This window comes from Arachis hypogaea, chromosome 6, assembly GCF_003086295.3.
Source record: "Arachis hypogaea cultivar Tifrunner chromosome 6, arahy.Tifrunner.gnm2.J5K5, whole genome shotgun sequence".
NCBI classification, from domain to species: Eukaryota; Viridiplantae; Streptophyta; class Magnoliopsida; order Fabales; family Fabaceae; genus Arachis; species Arachis hypogaea.
The window spans coordinates 81,492,294-81,512,826 of NC_092041.1; the positions used below are offsets into that span (position 1 = coordinate 81,492,294).

The 20,533-nt window shown below is 37.9% G+C and overlaps 2 non-coding genes across 2 annotated transcripts; both read left to right on the top strand.

Moving 5' to 3' along the window:
• The first annotated feature begins 4,428 nt into the window (after positions 1-4,428).
• On the top strand, positions 4,429-4,536 carry LOC112699658 (small nucleolar RNA R71). Its single transcript, XR_003152603.1, has one exon. It is a non-coding gene; the product is annotated as a small nucleolar RNA R71 (small nucleolar RNA).
• Positions 4,537-20,158: 15,622 nt separating this feature from the next.
• On the top strand, positions 20,159-20,262 carry LOC112699624 (small nucleolar RNA R71). Its single transcript, XR_003152567.1, has one exon. It is a non-coding gene; the product is annotated as a small nucleolar RNA R71 (small nucleolar RNA).
• The last annotated feature ends 271 nt before the right edge of the window (positions 20,263-20,533 follow it).

Consider the following 20,533-nt stretch of genomic DNA (forward strand, 5'->3'; position numbering starts at 1 on the left):
TTGGGCTGAGCAATGAAGCATTTTTCGTGCAGAGACTCTTCTTGGAGTTAAACGCCAGCTTTTATGCCAGTTTGGGCGTTTAACTCCCATTTAGGTGCCAGTTCCAGCGTTTAACGCTGGGATTTCTGAGGGTGACTTTGAACGCCGGTTTGGGCCATCAAATCTTGGGCAAAGTATGGACTATCATATATTGCTGGAAAGCCCAGGATGTCTACTTTCCAACGCCGTTGAGAGCGCGCCAATTGGGCTTCTGTAGCTCCAGAAAATCCACTTCGAGTGCAGGGAGGTCAGAATCCAATAGCATCTGCAGTCCTTTTCTGTCTCTGAATCAGATTTTTGCTCAGGTCCCTCAATTTCAGCCAGAAAATACCTGAAATCACAGAAAAACACACAAACTCATAGTAAAGTCCAGAAAAGTGAATTTTAACTAAAAACCAATAAAAATATACTAAAAACTCAACTCAAACTACTAAAAACATACTAAAAACAATGCCAAAAAGCGTACAAATTATCCGCTCATCACAACACCAAACTTAAATTGTTGCTTGTCCCCAAGCAACTGAAAATCAAATAGGATAAAAAGAAGAGAATATACTATAGACTCCAAATTATCAATGAAACTTAGCTCCAAATTAGATGAGCGGGACTAGTAGCTTTTTGCCTCCGAACAGTTTTGGCATCTCACTTTATCCTTTGAAATTCAGAATGATTGGCTTCTTTAGGAACTCAGAATCTAGATAGTGTCATTGATTCTCCTAGTTAAGTATGATGATTCTTGAACATAGCTACTTAGTGAGTCTTGGCTGTGGCCCAAAGCACTCTGTCTTCCAGTATTACCACCGGATACATACATGCCACAGACACATGATTGGGTGAACCTTTTCAGATTGTGACTCAGCTTTGCTAGAGTCCCCAACTAGAGGTGTCCAGGGTTCTTAAGCACACTCTTATTGCCTTGGATCACAACTTTATTTCTCTTTTTCTCTTTTCTTTTTTTTCGTTTTCTTTTCTCCCCCTTTTTTTTTCTCTCTCTTTTTTTTTCTGTGTTTTTTTCTTGCTTCAAGAATCATTTTTATGATTTTTCAGATCCTCAGTAACATGTCTCCTTTTTCATCATTCTTTCAAGAGCCAACAATTTTAACATTCATGAACAACAAATTCAAAAGACATATGCACTGTTTAAGCATACATTCAGAAAACAAAAAGTATTGTCACCACATCAAACTAATTAAGCTAGTTTTAAAGATGAATTTGAAATCCTGTACTTCTTGTTCTTTTGTGATAAAAACAGTTTTCATTTAAGAAAGGTGATGGATTCATAGGACATTCATAACTTTAAGGCATAGACACTAAGACACTAATGATCACAAGACACAAACATGGACAAACATAAGCATGAAAATTTCGAAAAACAAGAAAATAAAGAACAAGGAGATTAAAGAACGGGTCCACCTTAGTGATGGCGGCTTGTTCTTCCTCTTGAAGATCCTATGGAGTGCTTGAGCTCCTCAATGTCTCTTCCTTGTCTTTGTTGCTCCTCTCTCATGATTCTTTGATCTTCTCTAATTTCATGATGAGTGGGATCTCTTGTTGCTCCATCCTTTTCTTAGTGATGGGCTTGAGGTCATGCTTTCTCAGTTGAACCGGCTTCCCTCTTGAATCTCTCTTTTATTGAACGCCCTCTTCACAAATGTATATGAGGACTTGGTCCAACCTTTGATCAAAGTTGACCCTTCTTCATGGCCACAACTTCATTGAAGTGGTCTTGATGCACCCTTGAGATGAATCTCTCCATCTCCCATGACTCGGAGGTGAAAGCTTTTGCCTTCCCTTTCCTCTTTCTAGAGGTTTCTCCGGCCTTGGATGCCATAAATGGTTATGGAAAAACAAAAAGCAATGCTTTTACCACACCAAACTTAAAATGTTTGCTCGTCCTCGAGCAAAAAAAGAAAGAAGATAGTAGAAGAAGAAGAAATGAGGGGAAAGGGAATGGCTTTGTATTCGGCCAAAGGGGAGAGAGATGGTGAGTATGTTGTGTGAAAATGAAGGAGTGAAGGAGGGTTTATATAGGAGAAGGGGAGAGGGATGTTCGGCCATTTGAGGGTGGGTTTGGGTGGGAAAGTGGTTTGAATTTGAATGGTGAGGTAGGTGGGGTTTTATGAAGGATGGATGTGAGTGGTGAAGAGAAAGATGGGATTTGATAGGTGAAGGGTTTTTGGGGAAGAGGTGTTGAGGTGATTGGTGAAGAAGAGAGAGGGTGGTAGGGTAGGTGGGGATCCTGTGGGGTCCACAGATCCTGAGGTGTCAAGGAAAAGTCATCCCTGCACCAAATAGCAAGAAAAAACACGTTTTGTGCCTTTTCTGGCGTTAAACGCCGGGCTGGTGCCCATTTCTGGCGTTTAACGCCAGCTTCTTGCCCCTTTCTGGCGTTTAACGCCAGTCTGGTGCCCCTTTCTGGCGTTAAACGCCCAGAATAGTGCCAAACTGGGCGTTAAACGCCCACCAGCTAACCTCACTGACGTTTAAACGCCAGTGGGTGCGTCCTCCAGGGTGTGCTGTTTTTCTTCCTGTTTTTCATTCTGTTTTTCTTTTTTTTATTAATTTTGTGACTTCTCATGATCATCAACCTACAAAAGACATAAAATAACAAAAGAAAATAATTAATTATAAAACATTGGGTTGCCTCCCAACAAGCGCTTCTTTAATGTCATTAGCTTGACAGAGGACTCTCATGGAGCCTCACAGATATGCAGAGCCATGTTGGGACCTCCCAACACCAAACTTAGAGTTTGAATGTGGGGGTTCAACACCAAACTTAGAGTTTGGTTGTGGCCTCCCAACACCAAACTTAGAGTTTGACTGTGGGGGCTCTGTTTGGCTCTGCTTTGAGAGAAGCTCTTCATGCTTCCTCTCCATGATGATAGAGGGATATCCTTGGGCTTTAAACACCAAGGATTCTTCATTCACTTGAATGATCAACTCTCCTCTATCAACATCAATCACAGCTTTTGCTGTGGCTAGGAAGGGTCTGCCAAGGATGATGGATTCATCCATGCACTTCCCAGTCTCTAGGACTATGAAATCAGTAGGGATGTAATGGTCTTCAACTTTAACCAGAACATCCTCTACAAGTCCATGGGCTTGTTTTCTTGAATTGTCTGCCATCTCTAGTGAGATTTTTGCAGCTTGCACCTCAGAGATTCCTAACTTCTCCATTACAGAGAGAGGCATGAGGTTTACACTTGACCCTAAGTCACATAAGGCCTTCTTGAAGGTCATGGTGCCTATGGTACAAGGTATTGAAAACTTCCCACGATCCTGTCTCTTTTGAGGCAGTTTCTGCCTAGACAAGTTATCCAGTTCTTTGGTGAGCAAAGGAGGTTCATCCTCCCAAGTCTCATTTCCAAATAACTTGTCATTCAGCTTGATGATTGCTCCAAGGTATTTAGCAACTTGCTCTTCAGTGATATACTCATCCTCTTCGGAGGAAGAATACTCATCAGAGCTCATGAATGGCAGAAGTAAGTCCAATGGAATCTCTATGGTCTCATTTTGAGCCTCAGATTCCCATGATTCCTCATTGGGGAACTCATTGGAGGTCAGTGGACGTCCAGTGAGGTCTTCCTCAGTGGCGTTCACTGCCTCTTCTTCCTCCTAAAATTCGGCCATGTTGATGGCCTTGCACTCTCCTTTTGGATTTTCTTCTGTATTGCTTGGGAGAGTACTAGGAGGGAGTTCAGTAATTTTCTTGCTCAGCTGACCCACTTGTCCTTCCAAATTTCTGATGGAGGACCTTGTTTCAGTCATGAAACTTTGAGTGGTTTTGATTAGATCAGAGACCATTGTTGCTAAGTCAGAGGTATTCTGCTTAGAACTCTCTGTCTGTTGCAGAGAAGATGATGGAAAAGGCTTGCTATTGCTAAACCTGTTTCTTCCACCATTATTGTTGTTGAAACCTTGTTGAGGTCTCTGTTGATCCTTCCATGAGAGATTTGGATGATTTCTCCATGAAGGATTGTAGGTGTTTCCATAGGGTTCTCCCATGTAATTCACCTCTTCCATTGAAGGGTTCTCAGGATCATAAGCTTCTTCCTCAGATGAAGCTTCCTTAGTACTGCTTGGTGCATTTTGCATTCCAGACAAACTTTGAGAAATCATATTGACTTGTTGAGTCAATATTTTGTTCTGAGCCAGTATGGCATTCAGAGTGTCAATCTCAAGAACTCCTTTCTTCTGACTAGTCCCATTGTTCACAGGATTTCTTTCAGAAGTGTACATGAATTGGTTATTTGCAACCATTTCAATCAGTTCTTGAGCTTCTGCAGGCGTCTTCTTCAAATGAAGAGAGCCTCCAGCAGAGCTATCCAAAGACATCTTGGACAGTTCAGAGAGACCATCATAGAAAATTCCTATGATGCTCCATTCAGAAAGCATATCAGAAGGACATTTTCTGATTAATTATTTGTATCTTTCCCAAGCTTCATAGAGGGATTCTCCTTCCTTCTGTCTGAAGGTTTGGACTTCCACTCTAAGCTTACTCAATTTTTGAGGTGGAAAGAACTTTGCCAAGAAGGCATTGACTAGCTTTTCCCAAGAGTCCAGGCTTTCTTTAGGTTGAGAATCCAACCATGTCCTAGCTCTGTCTCTTACAGCAAAAGGGAATAGCATAAGTCTGTAGACCTCAGGGTCAACCCCATTAGTCTTGACAGTGTCACAGATTTGCAAGAACTCAGCCAAAAACTGATGAGGATCTTCCAGTGGAAGTCCATGAAACTTGCAATTCTGTTGCATTAGAGAAACTAATTGAGGCTTAAGCTCAAAGTTGTTTGCTCCAATGGCAGGGATAGAGATGCTTCTCCCATAGAAATCGGGAGTAGGTGCAGTAAAGTCACCCAGCACCTTCCTTGCATTGTTGGCATTGTTGTTTTCGGCTGCCATGTGTTCTTCTTCTTTGAAGAATTCGGTTAGGTGCTCTAAAGAGAGTTGTGCCTTGGCTTCTCTGAGCTTTCTCTTCAAGGTCCTTTCAGGTTCAGGATCAGCCTCAACAAGAATGCCTTTGTCTTTGCTCCTGCTCATAAGAAAGAGAAGAGAACAAGAAAATGTAGAATCCTCTATGTCACAGTATAGAGATTCCTTGAAGTGTTAGAGGAAAAGAATAGTAGAAGACAGAAGTAGAAAATTCAAACTTATCAAAGGAGATGGAGTTCGAATTTTGCATTAAGGGATAGTGTTAGTCCATAAATAGAAGGATGTGAGAAGGAGGGAAGTGATTTTCGAAAATTAAGTAGAAAATTTGAAAACATTTTTTTTTTGAAAAACATTACTTAATTTTCGAAAATGAAAATGGAAAAGAAATCAAGTGATTTTTGAAAAAGATTTTGAAATTAGAAATCAAAAAGATTTGATTGAAAACTATTTTGAAAAAGATGTGGTTAAGAAGATATGATTAGTTTTAAAAAGATGTGATTGAGAAAATATGATTTGAAAAACATTTTAAAAAGATTTGATTTGAAAATTAAAAACTTGACTAGCAAGAAAAGATATGATTCAAACATTAAACCTTTCTCAACAGAAAAGGTAACATACTTGAAATGTTGAATCAAATCATTAATTGATAGTAAGTATCTTTAAAAATGGAAAGAAATTGGTTTTGAAAAAGATTTGATTGAAAAATTGATTTGAAAAAGATTTGATTTTGAAAAGATTTTGAAAACTTAGAAAAAATTTGATTTGAAAACAAAATCTTCCCCCTTGTGCCATCCTGGCGTTAAACGCCCAGAATGGTGCACATTCTGGCGTTTAACGCCCAATGCACTACCTTTTTGGGCGTTAAACGCCCAACCAGGCACCCTGGCTGGCGTTTAAACGCCAATCTGTCCTTCTTCACTGGGCGTTTTGAACGCCCAGCTTTTTCTGTGTAATTCCTCTGCTGTATGTTATGAGTCTTCAATTCTCAGTATTATTGACTTGAAAAGACACAAGTTAAAAATATTTTTGGATTTTTAATAATAAGGAATAATCAAAATGCAACTAAAATCAAATAACAATGCATGCAAGACACCAAACTTAGCAGTTTGTATACTACTGACACTTAATAAAATGTGAATGCATATGAGACACATAAACACTCAAGTCAAGAGAATTAAAAATCATAGTAATAAAATCATCAAGAACAACTTGAAGATTAATGAAGACACATGCATGAATGCAAAAAGAGCAGAAACATGCAATTGACACTAAACTTAAGATGAGACTCTAAACAAGAAATATTTTTGGATTTTATGATTTTATACTTTTTTTTGTGTTTTTTTTTTCGAAAATTATGTAGAAAAAGAAAATAAAGGTATCAAAATTCTTAATGAGAATTCCAGGAATCATGCAATGTTAGTCTAAAGCTTTAGTCTAAAGAAATTAGACATGGCCGGTCAAGCTTCAGCAGGACATTGTATTCAAGAGCTAAATTGATGAAGATCAATCAGCTTTGGTGATGATAAGAACATCACCTTGAAACACTAGAATTCATTCTTAAGAACTCTGAAGAAAAAAAATACCTAATCTAAGCAACAAGATGAACCGTCAGTTGTCCAAACTGAAAAATCCCCGGCAACGGCGCCAAAAACTTGGTGTTGTTGCCGGATCTTGGCACTGATGTTACCAAAAGCTTGCTCAAAACTTGAACAATCCCCGGCAACGGCGCCAAAAACTTGGTGCACGAAATTGTGAACAATACTTTTCACAACTCTCATAATCCCCGGTCATGAACCCCAAAAACTTGGTGGCTCAATACCATGGCATTACACAACTTCGCACAACTAACCAGCAAGTGCACTGGGTCGTCCAAGTAATAAACCTTACGCGAGTAAGGGTCGATCCCACGGAGATTGTTAGTATTGAAGCAAGCTATGGTCATCTTGTAAATCTTAGTCAGGCAAACTCAATTGGTAATGGTGATGAACGAAAATAACACAAAGGTAAAGATAGAGATACTTATGTAATTCATTGGTAGGAACTTCAGATAAGCGCATGAAGATGCCTTCCCTTCCGTCTCTCTGCTTTCCTACTGTCTTCATCCAATCCTTCTCATTCCTTTCCATGGCAAGCTTAAGCAAGGGTTTCACCGTTGTCAGTGGCTACCTCCCATCCTCTCAGTGAAAGCGATTGCATATGCTCTGTCACAGCATAGCGGAATTCATCTGTCGGTTCTCAATCAGGCCGGAATAGAATCCAGTGATTCTTTTGCGTCTGTCACTAATGCCCCGCCTTCAGGAGTTTGAAGCACGTCACAGTCATTCAATCATTGAATCCTACTCAGAATACCACAGACAAGGTTAGACCTTCCGGATTCTCTTGAATGCTGCCATCATTTCTCGCCTATACCACGAAGATTCCGGTTAAAGAATCCAAGAGATATTCACTAGAGCCTTGGTTGCTTGTAGAACAGAAGTGGTTGTCAGTCACCTTGTTCATAGGTGAGAATGATGATGAGTGTCACGGATCATCACATTCATCAAGTTGAAGAACAAGTGATATCTTGGACAAAGAACAAGCGGAATTGAATGGAAGAACAATAGTAATTGCATTAATACTCGAGGTACAGCAGAGCTCCACACCTTAATCTATGGTGTGTAGAAACTCCACCGTTGAAAATACATAAGAACAAAAGTGATCATTGGTTTCGGCCCCAGAGAGGGAACCAGAAGAACCAACATGAAAATACAATAGTAAAAGGTCCTATTTATAGAGAACTAGTAGCCTAAGGTTTACAAAGATAAGTAAATGACATAAAAATCCACTTCCGGGCCCACTTGGTGTGTGCTTGGGCTGAGCAATGAAGCATTTTTCGTGCAGAGACTCTTCTTGGAGTTAAACGCCAGCTTTTATGCCAGTTTGGGCGTTTAACTCCCATTTAGGTGCCAGTTCCAGCGTTTAACGCTGGGATTTCTGAGGGTGACTTTGAACGCCGGTTTGGGCCATCAAATCTTGGGCAAAGTATGGACTATCATATATTTCTGGAAAGCCCAGGATGTCTACTTTCCAACGCCGTTGAGAGCGCGCCAATTGGGCTTCTGTAGCTCCAGAAAATCCACTTCGAGTGCAGGGAGGTCAGAATCCAACAGCATCTGCAGTCCTTTTCTGTCTCTGAATCAGATTTTTGCTCAGGTCCCTCAATTTCAGCCAGAAAATACCTGAAATCACAGAAAAACACACAAACTCATAGTAAAGTCCAGAAAAGTGAATTTTAACTAAAAACCAATAAAAATATACTAAAAACTCAACTCAAACTACTAAAAACATACTAAAAACAATGCCAAAAAGCGTACAAATTATCCGCTCATCACAAGCCCTAATTACCCAATTCTCACCCAGAGCTCTTTTTAGTATTTAATTTCCATTTGCATTGCTTTTACTTGCATGTTCATTTTATTTACTTGCATATCAAGTTACTTTCTTGCATATTTACATTTCTTGCTATTTACATTTCCTTGCCATCATCCAATCCCCCTTGTTCTCTCATAACCAATAATGACACTTAATTGCAACACCTAGGAAAGATGACCCGGGACTTAAAACTCTCAGTTAATTATTGTGTTTTGAATTGTGGCATCTTTTGAGATTTAAATTTGATGGAGAATTACTTGTTGATCTAGACTATACTTACAATGAATGAATTTTTCTATTTAGAGAAAACCTAGATCACCAAATAATTCTCTCATCAAATAGATAGGAATGAATCCCAAGAGATCAATAGATTGGTCTTGTCTCATATTGGTTCTCTGATAAAGCAAAGATACTTTGAAAGCCTTAACTAACACGTAAATATAAGATAAATATTATTACTGAATCTGATAAAAGTTATCTTCATTTATTTTATTATCATTTCCTTATTTTTAATTCTAATTCTACCAGAACTGCCACAAATTACTTAGGCCAAAGTAGATTCCATGAACCTGCATGGAGAAATAGAACTTACTATTTTACTGAAATTGTATAGATATAGAAAATAGAAAAATAGGGAAACAATGGCCTGTGTTTGTAGTAGTGTATATCTGATATGACACTGGTAGGTGCTAGGTAGAAGTAGGATGCACTACTAAGAGAACCTTTGAAGTGCTTTCTTCCTAAATAATTTTTTTGTGTGTTGTTATGATGAAACGTACCCAAGAAAATAGGATTAATAGGGCAAAGCAAAAAATGCCTCACACGCATTACAACATTGATGGATGAACTAATACTTATGCGTAATTTTTATTTTAGATATTTTATAAAATAATGCACTATTTTTTTCTCTGGAACCATTAGCAATGCAGCACAGTGTATCCTTCATAAATTCAGAAATTCAAAAAGTGCAGAGAATAGTTAAAAAATTGAAACAAGTTTTGACAATTAAAACTACAAAAAATATTGAAAGATCATTCTAAAATTAATCTAATTACCAAATACACAGCTTTAGCTTCAAATATAATAGTAGTGTCAAAGTAGAGAGACAGCACAAAAACCTGTTGAAGTAATAAACCTCGCAGTTTGAGACGAGATCTGCGAGGCTGTAATTGATGCAGAAAGTCATACTCGCAAGCACATGCTACACACATTCAACACTTTTTTCAGGAGTTTATATAAAATATGTGAACACTGAAAATTTTTTTTTTGAACATTTTCACATTTGTACTTCTGTTTTCACTTTGTCATTTTGTTAGGCCAAGGATGGAATCGAACCTTCACGGGCAAAGATTTTTCTCAAAATTTATAAAAGGCATTAGGATGGTAGACCATTGGATAAGGAGTCTGCAAAAGCAATGGTAAAATTTATGAATTTGTATCTTCTTGTTTTTGTGATTGAAAAGTATAAAGAAACTAAATCATGCATGTAGTTCTAAAATAGGAACATACATATATCCTCCTTTTTAGTTTCACTCAATTGTAACATTTAGTTCTTTCTATATAGGAACTAAGTGAAGAGAAGTTGATCAATGACGAGCTATCTAATGAAGAATCTAATAATGGTGTTGCTTGGAAAGAAGATGTTTATTCTCAAGTATTGAGAAGTGATAGAAGTGGTTATATACGTGCTTTAGGACTTGGTCCAACACCTTCTTTATTGTGGGATAATAAATTATCTTATGGTAAATTTGCTTCAGATGCTTTAACTAATGAGGTTGCTAAAAAATTATAACAAGAAATAAAGGTGCTAAAGGAGAAACATGAAGAAGAAATGAAGTTGATGAAAGAAAATCAAAATAAAATGTTGGCTGAATTATCTTTTATGAGACAAATTTTCTATAAGTTTGTTTCAACAGGTTCATCTATGACTCAAGATTTCAATGAAAATTCGTTTATGCAGGTAATTTTTGAAATTTGAATTTTTATTCTTGTGAACTCTTTTTTATTTGACATTATTGCATTTATTAGGTTCTGATGCTAATAGTAGCCATGAATTAGCACCATTCAGCACTTGAAATCAAGTTTGAATCCCAATGCTAATAGTTATTTTTTTAAAAGACTATATCTTTATTTATTATTGTTTGAATCCAGCACTAATTAACTAATACCGTACATAATATTATACCAACTGCTCATTAAGATTACTTTTCTTTTATTTTTGCTTTCCTTTAATGTATGTTAATAAATCATCATACAAGACTTTTCCATCCATCAAATTCTTTTATTTCGTGTATATGTATAAATTTTGAACATGCCTATGCAGGGGAGTGGTGTTTGAATTGAATTTAAAGTGGCATGTATTGAGAGTATAAATTGCAGTATAGGGGTAGTTGTCATTTATTTTTAGGTGGCTTTATTGGAATTGAGAATATGGTTTTGGGAAATGTGCTTATAGTGAATGCAAGGATGGAAAAATATAAATTGTGACTTGCAACAATGAGCATGAGAGAAATGGTGGGCGGCTTTTATGGTGCTGGATGTTATAGACTTTAGATTTTGTAAAAGTGAGTGGAATTGTGAGTTTTGGCTTAAGCATTAAGACAAGGCCACAGGTTTTCTGTTTCACTTGAGTTTTTATCAAGTTGTGAGAGTTGACTTGAACTCTGTTTTATACAAGGTTGTGTAGATTTATTTAAGTTTACGCTAATATCCTCATCCCTGTTTCTTACTCAAGCTTTTCTCACCATGCATTGGAACATTAACTGAACTTAAATTTCAATGTGTTATGCAGATGGTGTTATAGGAATTGGCATCACTACAACTGCTGTGCGACTCATAGTTGGTGGCTATGTTGCAGCATTGGCCTAGAAGAATTGAGCATATTTTTGCTTCTTTGTTCATTTTTTGCAAAACGTGTTCAAAGTCAATCACAAACAAACATTTATTATGTATTGACAAATATCGCTTTTAACATTTTAGTTTGTCAAAAAGAGCATTTTAATAGAAAGCTTATTTCAAATTTTCCTGGTCAAAATTCAAGTGCAAATTATCATCATCATTATTATTATTATTATTATTATTATTATTATTATTATTATTATTATTATTATTATTATTATTATTATTATTATTATTATTTTAGAAAAAAATATAGGTTGTTAGTTCTAATAAAGTGAGTATAATTAAAAAAAGGTCTTAAAATTTTAGTGACAATAGTAATGGTAGCTAAAAGTGAATAATATTCTAATTTTATAATTTTTTTAGTGGCCATATAAATTATCGGTAAAATGAATTTTAGCGGCAATAGTAATGGCAACTAAAAGTGAATAATGTTGCAATCTTAAAATTACTTTTAGTGGCCATATAAATTGCTAAGAAAATGGCTGCTAAAAGTTATATACTTTTTGCGGCCATTAAAATGGTCTTTACCGGCAAATATTATAATTGCCGCTAAAATCTTTTAGCGACAAAGTATAAGACGACTAATGTCTAATTACCGGTAAATGTATTAGCGTCTATTTTTATTACCGCTAAAAGCAAAATAAATGGTGGCTAAAAGTAATTTTTCTTGTAGCGTATCCCTTAGGAAGAATGGAAACAACCTCAACCTTATTGCTTCTTGAGAAACTCCAGTGCTCTTAATTGTGTCACATATTTACAAGAAACTGGATATGTGCACATTCGGATCTTCTTGCGGATTGTCACTAAATTAGTCTTGCTATGGTAATTGAATAAGGAAAGGCTATAGTTCAAAATTGTTAGCCTTAACAGGAGGCCTTACAATGCTACTTCCACAGCTATCAATAGTGGGTGTGGTGAAATCTCCAAGAGTTCTTCTTGTATTATTTTGTCCTTTGGCCATCTTCTTCTCCTCTTCTCTCCTGGCTCCTGCTTCCTTTCTTAATCGGACTAGAGTCATTTCAAGATCATATTGAAGAGATTCGTCCAAATTATCACTCCCTTCAATGTCAGAATCGTATTAAAGGGGTTCTTTTGAATTATTATTCCCTTGCATGCACGAAGAGAAAAATAGATCAAAAGCACCAGTGGAAAGACAAAACAAAATATTTGATTGAAAGAGAAAAATAAAAAACAAAACACTAAACTTAATTCAAAGTACTGTGCCAAATAAAACAAAACAAAACCAAATAAACCCTAATGACAAAAAGAGAAATAGATCACAAACAAAAACCTAATTATTGAAAGGAAACTTAAACAGAACAAAAACCCTAATAACAAGAATGTAATTAAACTAGAATGTAAACAAAATAACAGGATCTAATTTAGCAGTTTAGCCCAAAAGTATGATATCAATCTTAATTAATCTTCGACAACGACGCTAAAAACTTGATGAGCGAAAACTAATGCTCACGGATGCCAGCAAGTGCACCAGATTGTTTAAGTAATACCACGAGGAGTGGATATCGTTCCCATGAGGATTAAAGGACTGAACATGCAAATATCAAATTAAATTGCTAATTAGATCAATAGAACCTGGAATAGAGAATTATTGTGACTTGCTGGAAACTTAATAGACTTGAATTTAGGGTTTCTTGAGTGTTGAAGAGTTCAAGGCAGTGAGTGAATTGTGAGAAATCAATGGGAGTGAATGTCTAGGATTTTAGAGATGTTCACATTCTAAGGAAAGCCAATCCTTGTTAACCGAATTCTAAAGTTGGAAAATCTCTATTTACGACAAATCTAAGGTAATCGATTTCAGATGTCTCGGCTCCTCGATTTCTCTTTAGTTAACCAACCGCTAATGTCTTGGTCAATTGATTAATCAAAGAGGTTAAGGTCAAAATCCAATTCAATTCCTCAATGAGAAAACATAATTTTTGAGAATTATCCTAATCCAAATTATATGTCACATATTCAAAACTAGGGTAATAAAAAATCATGTATTGTACCGCACACTTACAAAATTCCCTATGTCTAGTTGATTTAAAAAGTTATGTGAAAGAGTTTTCAAGTACGATTTGAAAAACTATTCTGTCGAATCAGTTAACAAACCTAAAACAGAATTAGCACACCTGGCAATGCTACTAATCCTTTATTGATGAAGAATGAAATACTTAATCATAAACAGATTAATGGAAAGCTTTAAAATGAAAGAAAATTTAGATTAATAAACTATCAAAAACATGAACAGAGCTTCTAACCCTTTTACAAAGGTTTAGTTACTTATACTGGGTGCAAAAACAAACATGAAAGTGTTATTGAGGTATTTAGGTGGTACACGAAATCGTGAGTTCACACTTTTCTCATAACTCCGCGCAGCTGACCAGCAAGTACACTGGTTCGTCCAAGTAATACCTTACGTGAGTAAGGGTCGATCCCACGGAGACTATCGGCTTGAAGCAAGCTATGGTCATCTTGTAAATCTCACTCAGGCGGATTCAAATGGTTATGAGGTTTTGATAATTAAAAGAGAAAAAAAACATAAAATAGGATACAGATACTTAAGCAATTCATTGGTGGGAATTTCAGATAAGCGTATGGAGATGCTTTGTTCCCTTTGAGCCTCTGCTTTCCTATTGTCCTCATCCAAACATGCGTACTCCCTTCCATGGCAAGCTGTATGTTGGTGTATCACCATTGTTAATGGCTTCCATCCATCCTCTCAGTGAAAACATGTCCACTACAATTTCCCGCATGGCTAATCAGCTGTCGGTTCTCGATCGTGTCAGAATAAGATCCATCGATCCTTTTGCACACTTTCACTGCACCCAACAGTCATGAGTTTGAAGCGTGTCACAGTCATCCCATCCCAGATCCTACTCAGAATACCACAGACAAGGTTTAAACTTTTCGGATCTCAAGAATGCTGCCAATTGATTCTAGCTTATACCACGAAGACTCTGATCTCACAGAATGGAAGGCTCTGTTGTCAGGAGAGGCAACCATGCGTTGTAAACCAGGAGGCCAAGAGATACGCACTCAAGCTCTTACAGATAGAACGGAGGTGGTTGTCAGGCACGCGTTCATAAGGGAGGATGATGATGAGTGTCACGGATCATCACATCCACCAAGTTGAAGTACAAGTGAATATCTTAGAACAAGAATAAGCGTGAATTGAATAGAGAAACAATAGTACTTTGCATTAATTCATGAGGAACAGCAGAGCTCCACACCTTAATCTATGAGGTGTAGAAACTCCACGGTTGAAAATACATAAGTGATGAAGGTCCAGGCATGGCCGGATGGCCAGCCCCCAAAACGTGATCAAGAGATCAAAAGTGATCCTAAGGTAGTCTCAAAAATGATCTAAAGATATGAATATAATAGTAAAAGGTGCTATTTATACTAAACTAGTAAACTAGGTTTTCAGAAAATGAGTAACTAAGTGTAGATAGTGCAGAAATCTACTTCCGGTGCCCACTTGGTGTGTGTTTGGGCTGAGCATTGAAGCTTTCACATGTATAGGCTCTTCTTGGAGTTTAAACGCCAGTTTTGGTGCCAGTTTGGGCATTTAACTCCAGCTTTGATGCCAGTTCTGGCGTTTTACGCCAGAAATGGGTCTCTAGTGGGCGTTTGGACGCCAGTTTGGGCCATCAAATCTTTAGCAAAGTATAGACTATTATATATTTCTGGAAAGCCCAAGATGTCTAATTTTCAACACAATTCAGAGCGCACCAATTGAGCTTTTGTAGCTCCAGAAAATGCACTTCGAGTGCAGGGAGGTCAGAATCCAACAGCATTTTCAGTCCTTTCTTAGCCTCTGAATCAGATTTTTGCTCAGGTCCCTCAATTTCAGCCAGAAAATACCTGAAATCACAGAAAAACACACAAAATCATAGTAAAGTCCGGAAATGTAATTTTTGCATAAAAGCTAATAAAAATATACTAAAAAGTAACTAAAACATATTAAAAACTATGTAAAAACAATGCCAAAAAGCGTATAAATTATCCGCTCATCACAACACCAAACTTAAATTGTTGCTTGTCCCCAAGCAACTGAAAACAAAATAGAATAAAAAGAAGAGAATATACTATAAATCCCAAAGTATTAATGAAGCTTAGTTCAAATTAGATGAGCGGGACTAGTAGCTTTTTGTTTCTGAACAGTTTTGGCATCTCACTTTATCCTTTGAAGTTCAGAATGATTGGTATCTATTAGGAACTCAGAATTTAGATAGTGTTATTGATTCTCCTAGTTCAGTATGTTGATTCTTGAACACAGCTACTTTATGTTTCTGAACAGTATTACCACCGGATACATAAATGCCACAGACACACAACTGGGTGAACCTTTTCAAATTGTGACTCAGCTTTGCTAAAGTCCCTAGTTAGAGGTGTCCAGAGTTCTTGAGCACACTCTTTTTACTTTGGATCATGACTTTAACCACTCAATCTCAAGCTTTTCACTTGGACCTTCATGCCACAAGCACATGGTTAGGGATAGCTTGATTTAGCCGCTTAGGCCAGGATTTTGTTCCCTTGGGCCCTCCTATCCACTGATGCTCAAAGCCTTGGATCCTCTTTACCCTTTCCTTTTGGTTTAAAGGGCTACTGGCTTTTTCTGCTTGCTTTTTCTTTCTTTTTTTTCTTTTTTCCTTTATTTTTCGCATTTTTTTCGCAAACTTTTTCTTTTTCACTGCTTTTTCTTGCTTCAAGAATCAATTTCATGATTTTTCAGATTATCAATAATATTTCTCTTTATTCATCATTCTTTCAAGAGCCAACAATTTTAAAATTCATAAACTTCACTATAAAAAATATGCACTATTTAAGCATTCATTCAGAAAACAAAAAGTATTGCCACCACATCAAAATAATTAAACTAATTTCAAGATAAAATTTGAAATTTATGTACTTCTTGTTCTTTTGTAATTAGGAACATTTTTAATTTAAGAAAGGTGAAGGATTCATGGAATTATTCATAGCTTTAAGACATAGACACTAGACACTAATGATCATGTAATGAAGCTAAAACATAGTCAAATATAAAGCATAAAAATCGAAAAATAGGAAAATAATAACAAGAAAATTAAAGAACGGGTCCACCTTAGTGATGGCGGCTATTTCTTCCTTTTGAAGATCCTATGAAGTGCTAAAGCTCCTTAATACCTCTTCCTTGCCTTTGTTGCTCCTACCTCATGGCTTTTTGGTCCTCTCTGATTTTATGGAGGATAATGGAGTGCTTTTGGTGCTCCATCCTTAGTGCTTTTGGTGCTCCTATCCTTAGTTGTGTGGAGAAAAATGCATCCCTTGAGGTATCTCAGGGATTTCTTGATGAGGAACTTCCTCATGCGCTTGTTGAGGTCCATGAGTGGGTTCTCTTGTTTGCTCCATCCTCTTTTTGGTGATGGGCTTGTCCTCTTCAATGAGGATGTCTTCCTCTATGACAATTCCAACTAAATTGCATAGGTGACAGATGAGATGAGGGAAGGCTAACCTTGCTAAAGTGGAAGGTTTGTCAGCAACCTTGTATAGTTGTAGAGGTATGATCTCATGAACTTCCACTTCCTCTCTAATCATGATACTATGGATCATGTTAGCCTGATCCACAGTTACTTCAGACCGGTTGCTAGTAGGAATGATAGAGAGTTGGATGAACTCCAACCATCCTCTAGCTACAGGCTTAAGGTCAAGCCTTCTTAGTTGAACCGGCTTGCCTTTGGAGTCTCTCTTCCATTGAGCTCCTTCTACACATATTTCCATGAGGACTTGGTCCAACCTTTGATCAAAGTTGACCCTTCTAGTGTAGGGGTGTGCATCTCCTTGCATCATTGGCAAGTTGAATGCCAACCTTACATTTTCCGTACTGAAATCTAAGTATTTTTCCCAACCATTGTGAGCCAATTCTTTGGGTTCGGGTTCATACTTTGATCATGGTTCTTTGTGATCCATGCATTAGCATAGAACTCTTGAACCATTAAGATTCTGACTTGTTGAATGGGATTGGTGAGAGCTTCCCATACTCTTCTCCTAATCTCATGTCGGATCTCTGGATATTCGCTCCTTTTGAGCTTGAAGGGGACCTCGGGGATCACCTTCTTCTTGGCCACAACTTTATAGAAGTTGTCTTGATGGACCTTTGAGATGAACCTCTCCATCTCCCATGATTCAGAGGTGGAAGCAATTGCCTTCCCTTTTCTCTTCCTTGAGGTTTCTCCGGCCTTAGGTGCCATTAATGGTTATGGAAAATTAAAAAGCAAGGCTTTTTCCACACCAAACTTAAGAGGTTTGCTCGTCCTCGAGCAAAAGAAGAAAGAAGAGAGTAGAAGAAGAAGAAAAGTGGGAGATGGATGCTTGAGAAAGCACGGCCAAGGGGGTGTTGAGTGTATGTGATGTGTGAAAATGAAGGAGTAAGGAAGGGTATTTATAGGGTAAGAGAGGGAGTTGGTTCGTGTGAGAAGGGGTGGGTTTGGGAGGGAAATAGTTTGAATTTGAGTAAGTAAGGGAAGGTGGGTTGTATGATGGGTTTATGGGAATTAGGGAATGGATGTGAGTGGTGAAGAGAATATGGGGAAGAGGGTAAGATTTGATAGGTGAGTGGTGTTTTGGGTAGAGTGTTATGGAGAAGTGTGAAGAGGAGAGAGAGTGAGGTGGGATAGGTGGGAATCCTGTGTGGTCCACAGGGTGTCAAGGATTTTGCATCCCTGGACCTTGTTGGCGTTAAATGTTCTCTGAGTGCTAATCCTGGCGTTTAGATGCCTGGCTGATGCCCTTTTCTGGCGTTTAAATGCCAGTTTGCTGCCCTGTTCTGGCATTTAAACGCCAGTCTGCTGCCCTTTTCTGGCGTTTAAACGCCCAGAAAGATGCCAGACTGGGCGTTTAAACGCCCATTTTTATACCTTTACTGGCGTTTAAACGCCAGTTTGCCTGCCAGTTCTGGCATTCAAATGCCAGACTGCTGCCCATTTCTGGCATTTAAATGCCCAGAATGGTGCCAGACTGGGCGTTAAACGCCCATTTTGGTATCCTTACTGGCGTTTGAACGCCAGTAAGCTCTTCCTCTAGGGTGTGCTATTTTTTATGCTGTTTTTTATTTTGCTTTAATTTTTGCAGTTGTTTTTGTGATTCCACATGATCATCATCCTAAAAAAAACATAACAATGGAAAACAAAATAAAAGAGTAATTAATATAGATAAAATTGGGTTGCCTCCCAATAAGCGCTTCTTTAGTGTCAATAGCTTGACAGGAAGCTCTTACAGAGCTTCACAGGTGCTCAGAGCATGATTGTGGCCTCCCAACACCAAACTTAGAGTTTGAGTGTGGGGGCTCTATTTGACTCTGTACTGAGAGAAGCTTTTCATGCTTCTTTTCCATGTTTATAGAAGATCATTGAGCCTTAAACACAAGGTAGACCTCATTCACTTGAAGGACTAACTCTCCTCTGTCTAGATCAATCACAGCTTTTGATGTGTCTAAGAAGGGTCTTCCAAGGATGATGGATTCATTCTCATCCTTCCCAGTGTCTAGGATTATGAAATCAGTAGGGATGTAAAGGTCTTCAACCTTTACTAAGACATCCTATACAAGTCCATAAGCCTATTTCTTTGATTTGTCTGCCATCTCTAGTGAGATTCTTACAGCTTGTACCTCAAAGATCCCTAGTTTCTTCATCACAGAGAATGGCATAAGGTTTACACTTGACCCCAGGTCACACAAAGCCTTCTCAAAGGTCATGGTGCCAATGGTGCAAGGTATTAAGAACCTTCCGGAATTCGGTTTCTTTTGAGGTATCTTCAGCTGAGCCAAGGCATTTAGTTCATTAATGAGCAATGGAAGTTCATCCTCCCAAGTCTCATTACTAAATAATTTGGCATTCAACTTCGTGATTGCTCCTAGATACTGAGCAATTTGCTCTTCAGTAGTAACTTCATCTTCTTCAGAAGAAGAATATTCTTTAGAGCTCATGAATGGTAATAGAAAGTTCAGTAGAATCTCTATGGTCTCTAGATGAGCCTCAGATTCCTTTGGTTCCTCATGAGGGAACTCCCTAGTGGTCAATGGCTTCCCATGAGGTCTTCCTCACTGGGAATCACTGCCTTTCCCTCCTCTACAGGTTCGGCCATGTTGGACGTATAGATGGCCTTGCACTCTCTTTTTGGATTCTCTTCTGTATTGCTTGGAAGAGTGCTAGGAGGAGTTTCAGTAACTCTTTTACTCACCTGCCCCACTTGTGCCTCCAAATTTCTGATGGAGGATCGTGCCTCAGTCATGAAACTGAGAGTGGCCTTGGATAGATCAGAGACTATGTTTGCTAAGCCAGAGGTGCTCTGCTCAAAATTCTCTGTCTGTTGCTGAGAAGATGATGGAAAAGGTTTGCTATTGCCAAACCTATTTCTCCCACCATTATTGTTATTGAAGCCTTGTTGAGGCTTCTGTTGATCCTTCCATGAGAAATTTGGGTGATTCCTCCATGAAGGATTATAGGTGTTTCCATAGGCTTCTCCCATGTAATTCACCTCTTCCATTGCAGAATTCTCAGGGTCATAAGCTTCACCTTCAGAGGAGGCGTCTTTAGCTTGCACTCCAGTCAAACTCTGAGAAATCATATTGACTTGCTGAGTCAATATTTTTTTCTGAGCCAATATGGCATTCAGAGTATCAATTTCAAGAACTCCTTTCTTCTGAGTTGTCCCATTATTCACAGGATTTCTTTCAGAAGTGTACATGAACTGGTTATTTGCAACCATTTCAATGAGTTCTTGGGCTTCTATAGGTATTTTTAGATGAAGAGATCCACCAGCAGAGTGATCCAATGACATCTTGGATAACTCAGACAGACCATCATAGAATATACATATGATGCTCCATTCTGGAAACATGTCAGAAGGACACCTTTTGGTTAATTGCTTGTATCTTTCCCAAGCTTCATAGAGGGATTCACCTTCTTTCTGTATGAAGGTTTGGACATCCACTCTGAACTTACTGATCTTTTGAGGTGGAAAGAGTTTGGTCAAGAAAGCATTGACCAGCTTGTCCCAAGAGTTCAGGCTTTCTCTAGGTTGTGAGTCCAACCATGTTCTAGCTCTATCTCTTACAGCAAAAGGGAAAAGCATAAGTCTGTAGACCTCAGGAGCAACCCCATTGGTCTTAACAGTGTCACAGATCTGCAAGAATTCAGATAAGAACTGATGAGGATCTTCTGATGGAAGTCCATAAAACATGCAGTTCTGCTGCATTAGAGAAACTAATTAA